This window comes from Euleptes europaea, chromosome 14, assembly GCF_029931775.1.
Source record: "Euleptes europaea isolate rEulEur1 chromosome 14, rEulEur1.hap1, whole genome shotgun sequence".
Lineage (NCBI taxonomy): Eukaryota > Metazoa > Chordata > Lepidosauria > Squamata > Sphaerodactylidae > Euleptes > Euleptes europaea.
This window is the reverse complement of record NC_079325.1, coordinates 38,445,183-38,453,103: the sequence shown is the minus strand read 5'-3', so window position 1 is coordinate 38,453,103 and position 7,921 is coordinate 38,445,183. Positions and strand designations below refer to the sequence as shown.

The 7,921-nt window shown below is 45.2% G+C and overlaps 1 long non-coding RNA gene across 1 annotated transcript; it reads right to left on the bottom strand.

The window, feature by feature from the left end:
* Positions 1–889: 889 nt before the first annotated feature.
* On the bottom strand, positions 890–3,219 carry LOC130486744 (uncharacterized). Its single transcript, XR_008933768.1, has 3 exons — positions 3,159–3,219; positions 2,170–2,313; positions 890–959 (listed from the first exon to the last, which is right to left on the bottom strand). It is a non-coding gene; the product is annotated as an uncharacterized LOC130486744 (long non-coding RNA).
* Between the last annotated feature and the right edge of the window lie 4,702 nt (positions 3,220–7,921).

The following is a 7,921-nucleotide window of genomic DNA, read 5'->3' as shown; positions in this document are numbered from 1 at the left end:
TGCTGTCCATCCATAACTGAAGGCAGCTACATATCCCAAAAATATACTCACCAGGAAGGGGAGAAATCAGCATCCTGGCCCTCTGCCCATGTCCATGTCCCATCTTTGTCCACATCATTCAGCCCTGTCCAGCTCTCCTTCTGCACCATGGTCATTATCCAGCCCTGCAGGGAAGAAAACAGGCTCACTTACCAAATATCTCATTAATGCAAAGAGTTATAATAATTGCAACCCAGACAGGGGAAGCTGCAGTTACTGTTCAACAGTGGAGCAGGAAAAGCATATGATGTGCCTTAAACTGTTGGGTCATTTAGTTCAGTATCACCCCCTCTGACTGGCAGCATTTCTCCAGGCTCTCAGGTACAGAATGGTCTTTCCCAACATCTGCTGCCCGAGATGCTTTTAATGGGATGCCAGGGATTTAATCTGTGACCTCCTGTATAGAAAGCCTGGGCTCTACCACTGCACAATGGCCAAACAAGGAAATTAGGCTGGCCTGATCCTCTGCACCTGTGTAGATTCTGCTAGTGGCAAACTCGTTATATGATGGTGTTCGATGTTAGTGATTTTAACGGAGACTCAAGGATGTAACCTCAGTGGAATGTGGTTGCTAGATCCAAGCAGGGCTGAGAAACAGGACCTTCCTGAACCCCATTCCACTCAGGCTGCCTCTCCTGTTGGACACAGGCAAATCCCTATGTGTCTGTCTTCTCCAAGAGATTTCCCCCCCGCTGTGTACACAATCCAATGACTGCTCAAAGCAGTTGCCACCACCCGCCTCCATCTTCATGCCTTTTCCTTGGCACTGGTGAGCCACAGCAAGCCTACATCCTTGCCATACGCTTCACAAGCTGCTTTGGCTCTTTGCCAGATTTTGCTGCTGTGCTCTTCCACATAATAGCAGTGTCCATCCCAGAACCACCAGCCAGGATTGTGAGGACATCTTGAGCTCACCAGGCCTGAGAAAACAATACAAAAAGAAGGAGGAGACAGATTCAGGTCCTGCAGGTCCAACAGTTCCTTCTTTTTTTTCTCCTGGCCCCTCCCTCACACAAAATCTCTAGGCCAAGGGTAATTAACTGGCAGCCCACGGGTGGGATCCGGCTCCCTCCCAAAGCCCTTTTAAGTAGTTTCCAGGAAGGTTCCTGCCCAGTTTCAATTTGGATTTGCTAAAACATTTTGCTTAGTTCCACTTGGAAAGAATCAGTGAGTCTTGGTGATTCTTTCATAATAAATGTCATCGCGTTGTTATGTGAGATACATACTGAAAAGAAAATGGCTTTTCAGGGGGATTTTTCCCCAGAAGTGTTTATATAAAACATTTCTATGCCACCTTCTGACCCAAACAGGGTCCCCAGGTATCTCCTCGGTCACCACAAACAACATCTTTGTACCAGTCAAGTCTTTGTGCTGCCTCTGAGACTACATAAATTGACCATCCTTGCTATAAACAACCCCTAAAGACTACTTCACACCGAAGCCTGCATGAACATCTTTCTTCCTTTTCCCCTGTTCTTAGACGGAGGTCTTGAACAATAAAACTTAAATAAGACCCATCTCTAAAAACACCTTTCTTCGTCTCTGCAGCCTCCAAAAACAAGCAACAAAATAAGTACACTGAGGGTCAGAGTCCTCTAAGAGGAACTGAACCTTTTGCTCCAAAGTCGCTTGAGAAGATGTGGACCATTTGTTAAAACATGGTATAATCCATTTTAGCCTTTGTTGGTATATGTAAGGGCAATGCAAAAGGATATGTACCAAGGAGTCCACTGACTGAAGAGGGCAGGGACACAGCTGGTCTGAAAAAGGGATCTTTAGCACACAGCCCAGCAAAGCCATTGAAAAAGGGCAATTAAATCTTGAAAGCATAAAGATTCTACATAACTTTGGACTACATAACTTTGGACTAACCTGCATGAATGTGGCAATATTTCAGTCAGGATTGAGCTGGCATCCTGGGCTGAGCCCAGCAGCAAAGGTGCCCAGTTTTCTCTGGGACACCCTCATCCCATCTTTCCATTGCCTAGTTCCTGTCTCTCCATCCCAATCTATGTCTACCCCCCGCATCCATCAGAGTTGCACCCATGCTTATTGGTGTTGGCTTCATGGGGCCTTCATTTTATGTTGCTTGTGCTCCAACAATTGCCACCGAGAGCACAAGCTCCTTACCTTGAAGACAAGAAGGGCTGAACCGACGTTTGCAACTCAGAAGGCCGTCACATTGACCCGTCAAGGGGTTGTAGGTGCGTCCGCTCAAGCAAGTAGGAGGGCAACGCTTCTGGCATTTGTCTCCACAGAAGCCGACAGAGCAGGCTGAAGACACAGAAACATATTAGCAAGGCCGCAAGCTCTTTGGAGGCTTGGAGCTGTCTCTTTTGATATACACTACTCTGTAAAGAGTTATGTGCATTGACAGTGCAGTGCTTTTTATTAGGCCCAGCTAAAATGTCACAAAATTGTAAGAAAACTTCTGAGTTCACCAGAACGCTTCCTCAGGCAGGATGCTATGTACAATGCACATGATAAAAGGGGGTGGGGAAGGGGGAAAAGATTGCTGGGCATGAAGGAAAGGTTCCACAGTCTGCAGACTGCTGAAGTCTTGGAGAACGTGAAATGTTATCCAAACATAAGCTGATAATCATAATTTATATAGAGCTGTCATTGTTCAAAGTTCTTCATGTGCACATTATCCTGTTAGAATCCTTACCACAGCTCTGTAAGTGGGGTTGCCAGTCTCCAGGTGGCAGCTGGAGATCTCCCGCTATTACAACTGATCTCCAGGCAACAGAGATCAGTTCCCCTGGAGAAAATGGCATTATACCCCACTGAAGTCTGTCCCCTTACAAACTCCACCCTCCTCAGGCTCCACCCCCAAAATCTCCAGTTATTTCCCAACCTGGAACTGGCAATCCTATCTGTAAAACAGGCCAGTATTATAATTCCATACTGCAGATATGGGGGGGGGGAGTGAATGGCTTAACTAAGACTACCTAGTGAGTTCATGGCAGAGGTGAGATTTGAACTTAGAACCTCCCAGATCAATTCTTCAGAAACAATGCCACATCAGTTCCCATTAAGCTCAGTACTAATATCTAATGATACACAACGTATGATGTCATCCATTTCCACACAGGTTATCTACCCCAAGAATCACTGACCTGACTTTACATAGAGGATGGCACCTGAGCCAGGGCTGTCAACCAGCACTGTGCCTGCCACTATATAATAGGCACCGTGCAAGCTCAGCACCCCAGTGCAGTGCTCCTGCAAGTAGCAGGCATCTTTGGCTTCCTGCAGCGATGCACGCCTCTGTGGCAAAGGAGCATCCTGGAGGGAAATGAGCAGCTTCTCCTTGAATGATGGCAGCTCCACATCTGCAAAGGGAGGGGTGAAATTGCTAGGGAGGGGGGAACCCCAAAACAAAGCAACAGAAACCTTCCTTCCATCGTAGAGAGGGCCAAAGACACAATTGGGCACAGGGATGTAACAGACCAGTTCTAGGAGCGCTACTAGATCACAGGGCCCCTCACTTCTCCAGATTGGCACAAAGGGTTGTTGTCTGCCAGGGCTGAACTAGACGTGACATTTGTCACATGTTCTCTGTGGGGACTGGCAGCTGCTGGTCCCTGTGGAGAGCGCCATCTGAAGTGCTGCAGAGCCCTAATTGTGGTCAGGACTGCGGCACAGGGGCACTCAATGCGGTTTTCCTGACCCAAAACGGCACTGGGGGGGGGTAATTTGTCACAGCTGCAAGTGCCATATCAGTAGAGGGGCAACGTGCAAATAACACCCAGCTAGTGCTGTTTCAAAAGAGACCCGTGGCGTAGAGTGGTAAGCTGCAGTACTGCAATCCCAGCTCTGCTCACGACCTGAGTTCGATCCCGACAGAAGTTGGTTTCAGGTAGCCAGCTCAAGGTTGACTCAGCCTTCCATCCTTCCGAGGTCGGTAAAATGAGGACCCAGCTGGCTGGGGGTAAAGGGAAGATGACTGGGGAAGGCACTGGCAAACCACCCCACAAACAAAGTCTGCCTAGTAAACGTTGGGATGTGACGTCACCCCATGGGTCAGGAATGACTCGGTGCTTGCACTGGGGACCTTTACCTTTAGTGCTGTTTCAGGTTGGGAAAATGGTGAGGGAAGCAGCAGAAGTTTCTCCTGCCCCCCCACCCCCCCGTGCTGTGTTTCCAACCAGAACTGGGTCCCGCAGCACTTCTAGAGGGTGTTTATCCAGCAGGTGGTGTAGGGCTGCCAGTCCCCAGAGAACACGTGACAAATGTCACATCTAAATCTGCCTAAAACAGAATTGTTCAGTAGGATATTTTTATGAATGGAATATGTGTACAGTTAATGTCTGTGAAATTTTAGGCAGTTTTCATTGCTCATCGTAAATATTAGACTCTATTGCACTGTACTCTAATTTTATCATCCAATTTCTTGTTCTATGTATTATACTGCTCTTATTGCATTGCTTTTAATTGTGTAATCTGCACTGAGTCTAAGTGAAAATGGCAAACTACAAATGGATGAATGAATAAATAAATTAGCCATGATTAGTCATGCATCCTCCATTCATAGGCAAAGCAGATAATAGTGAGATCTATTTTTAGCTAAAACAAAATGCATGGGTGAGGGGAGCTAAACTCTGCCCAGTCCCATGCCTGACTTCATAAGTTATTTGTCTTCCAGGTGGTTAATTTCCAGAATCAGAGACAGGCTAGGGAGAAAAACACTTAGGCCTTCTATGGAGGAACATTACCTTGCGGTTACCCCACCAACTGCTTTAGGGCTTGCCTTTGATTATGCAGGTATTTTGCAACCATCAGCGATTGCCTCTCTCCCCCCTGCATTTTTCCCGCATATTCAAGATTCGGGCTAAAGCAGCATCTGGAAAATGCAGGCAAAACATGGTGGGAGAGAGAGGCGACAGTCACAAAACGCCTGCATAATCAAAGGGAAGCCCCGAAGCAGTCGGTGGGGTGACCACCGGTAACGTCCCTGCATAAAAGCCCTTAAAGCACCAGAGTACCGTGAGGTAAGTCAAGGTGGGGGCATGGTTTAGCTTCCCTCCATAGTGATTCCATTTTCAGTTCAAATCAGGCCCCTCTACTCCACTCAACAGAAAATAGGACAGGTAGATAGCTTCATGTGGATCCATTGCAGAGGAACCTCTTCCTCACTATTCACCAACTGATCATTGTTATTTTCAAAAAGAAAGCAAGGGGAGCTTTAGTAATGCAGATAAGCATACTGCCCACTGCAGTGATACATTCATATTATAAAGCAATTATATTAAAAAGCCTTTTGTTCAAAGACTCACATCAGCCATTACTTCCCCACCCGCAGTATGATACTCGCATCTTTTCAGATGAGGACACAGAAATGAAGCTTTGGAAACAGCCCCATTCTCCAAGTACAGGGGCTCCCACCTTCAGGCCGCTGGCAAGCCCAAAATAAATCTTCTGTCTCAAAGCCTCTTCTTTCAGGTTCAGAAAAGCCCATCGGGACCTGAAGATGAGAAGACAACAATGACTTGCTTTGTATATAAGGAAATACAGTGTAGTTCAAAACACTTCACATGCATTATTTAGTTATTTACTATACCCTTTACTGTTCTTCTGCAGTACCCATTAAAGGACAAAACAAAGTTGCTGCAAAACCACAAACATTATCAGCAGACTAAAATGATAAAACTTTAACCTGCATGTAAACTCAGCAAAACAGCAACCAAAATTAATCAGATGAAAATCAGATTAACAGCAAAATTGTCCAACGTTAAAAAACAGTTAAAAACAGAAACATGGCATAGAGAGAAAGCAACAACACAGCACTAAAATTCTCCAAAGTAGGTTCACTTCAAAGACCCTGTAGAAACAAACTGTTTGCACCATCCCTCAGAAGACCAGCAGTGAGGGGGATGACTGACCCTCTTCGGCACAGACTTCCAAGGGAGCCACAGCTTAAAAGGCCCTCTTCTGCACCTTACCAACCTCACCTCATTCAAAGCACTGATACAGACAAGAGCAGCATTCGCTGATTTTAGACTATGGGCAAGTTCAAGGAGATAATGCCTCAGATACCTTGCTCCGTATGGAAGATGATTCAGTCAAAGGGTGGAAAATAAGTGTGGTTGACTTTCTCAACCCCTCTCTATTTTTCCCATATTGCAGATGGTAGTCTGGGCAGTAAAATGATTTCCATATTGCAAATGGGGGACTGAAGTTGCAGAAGAGTAAGGTGGAATTGGTTCCCCATAAGATGAACTAAGAATCTGGCCCTCAAAGCCCATCCCTCATTCCACAAGTTATTCCCCTAAATCTTTAACAGGGCTCCTTACCACATGCAGGGGATGCTGGGCCTTCCATACCTCAGCACCCAGATATCTCTTGCAAATAGAGTCAGCTTCTTCTCGACTGCTATAGCGCTCCAATGACATGCAAGACCCACGCTCAAATACCCAACTGCCAAAGGGCAAACACTTCAGAGAAGTATATACAGCTGCAGAAAAGGGATCGGCCATTACCAGAAGAGAATTTGTATTCATTAAAATTATTTATATCTCATCTTCATCCTAAAACTCAAGATTACTTGCAGTGTGCTAAAGCAAAAGATACTATACAATGCATCATTAGGGCTGCCAAAAACACTAATTAACATTCAGTACAAAACCAGACTAAAGGTATAGCCCAAGTCACGCTTGGTCCCATGAAACAGGTCTGTCTTGCTGAGCTTTCTAAAATTAAAAAAAGAAGTGACCATCAATCCATTCTTCAGGAAAGTTCAGCTAATGACTTAAATACTCAGGCTCAAGCAATGACAAAGACAGCCATTCTGTGAGGAGGATACCCAGCTGAATGCAAATGGCACAAGGACCAGGAGGTATGATCCTTGGGAGAACAGGGTCAAGACATTAGCTACGCACTATCACCATGATGGTAACTGCAAGATTCGGTAACTGCAAGATTTAGGTACTATAGTCAGAAGCTGCCATTGTCTGGAAGTTTAAGGTTGTCAAAATGTGCTGGCTTGCCTGGGGCACATCACACTGCTAGCCCATCAAAGTACAGGGCAGTAACTGGGGGTGGGTGGGTGAGGAGGGTAGCCACTGCCTATGTGGCATGCAGAGAGGGCGGCAGAACTGCCTCTCCTTCTGGGCACAGAGGCGCCTACAGGTGAGGCAGTTCTGCTGCCCTCTCTGCATGCCACAGGGGCGGCGGCTGCCCTCTCCCCCCTATTTACAGCCCTGTCAAAGTATCTTTGCTACTCCAAGTCTTGAGGGCATATGGAATGATATGCAGGTGGTGAGGTGGTCTAGAGGGGGGTGTCATCAAACATGGAATAAGTACCCATATTTATTATTATTTTATTGTTATGTTGTGTTTTATCTATTTCTAACTGGTTGTTGCTTTGTTATCTACCTTGAGTCTGAGGAGGGAAGGTGGGATTTAAATTTTTAAAAAGGAGAGTTGTGAAACACCTTAAAAATAGGCACTGTACGACACATAAGACACCCCCTAACTAATGGTCTTATAATCAAATGTAGAAAACAAACTGGAACAAGTGAATCAGACATGAATCGATTAGACATAGCTTAGGTGAAATAAATGAGTCATTTTTTTAAAAGTATATCAAAGAGACAAACAAAAAAAAGTCCCACAGATAAAAATCATTAACAAATATATCCGTTTTATTATCATGGTGCACAATTATGTTAAAAACAAAGGGCCTACAATGTAGGCTAACTAAAAACAATAAACATTTACATACAACACATTCACAGTTGATGTACATTTATACAATGACCAAACTAAGACCAGACGCGTTTCGGCCTTATCTAGGCCTTCCTCAGTGGTCATACATAAAGTTATTATATAAAACACATCCTAACATCACCATTAACGTAATACAAGGGAAAAAAATATG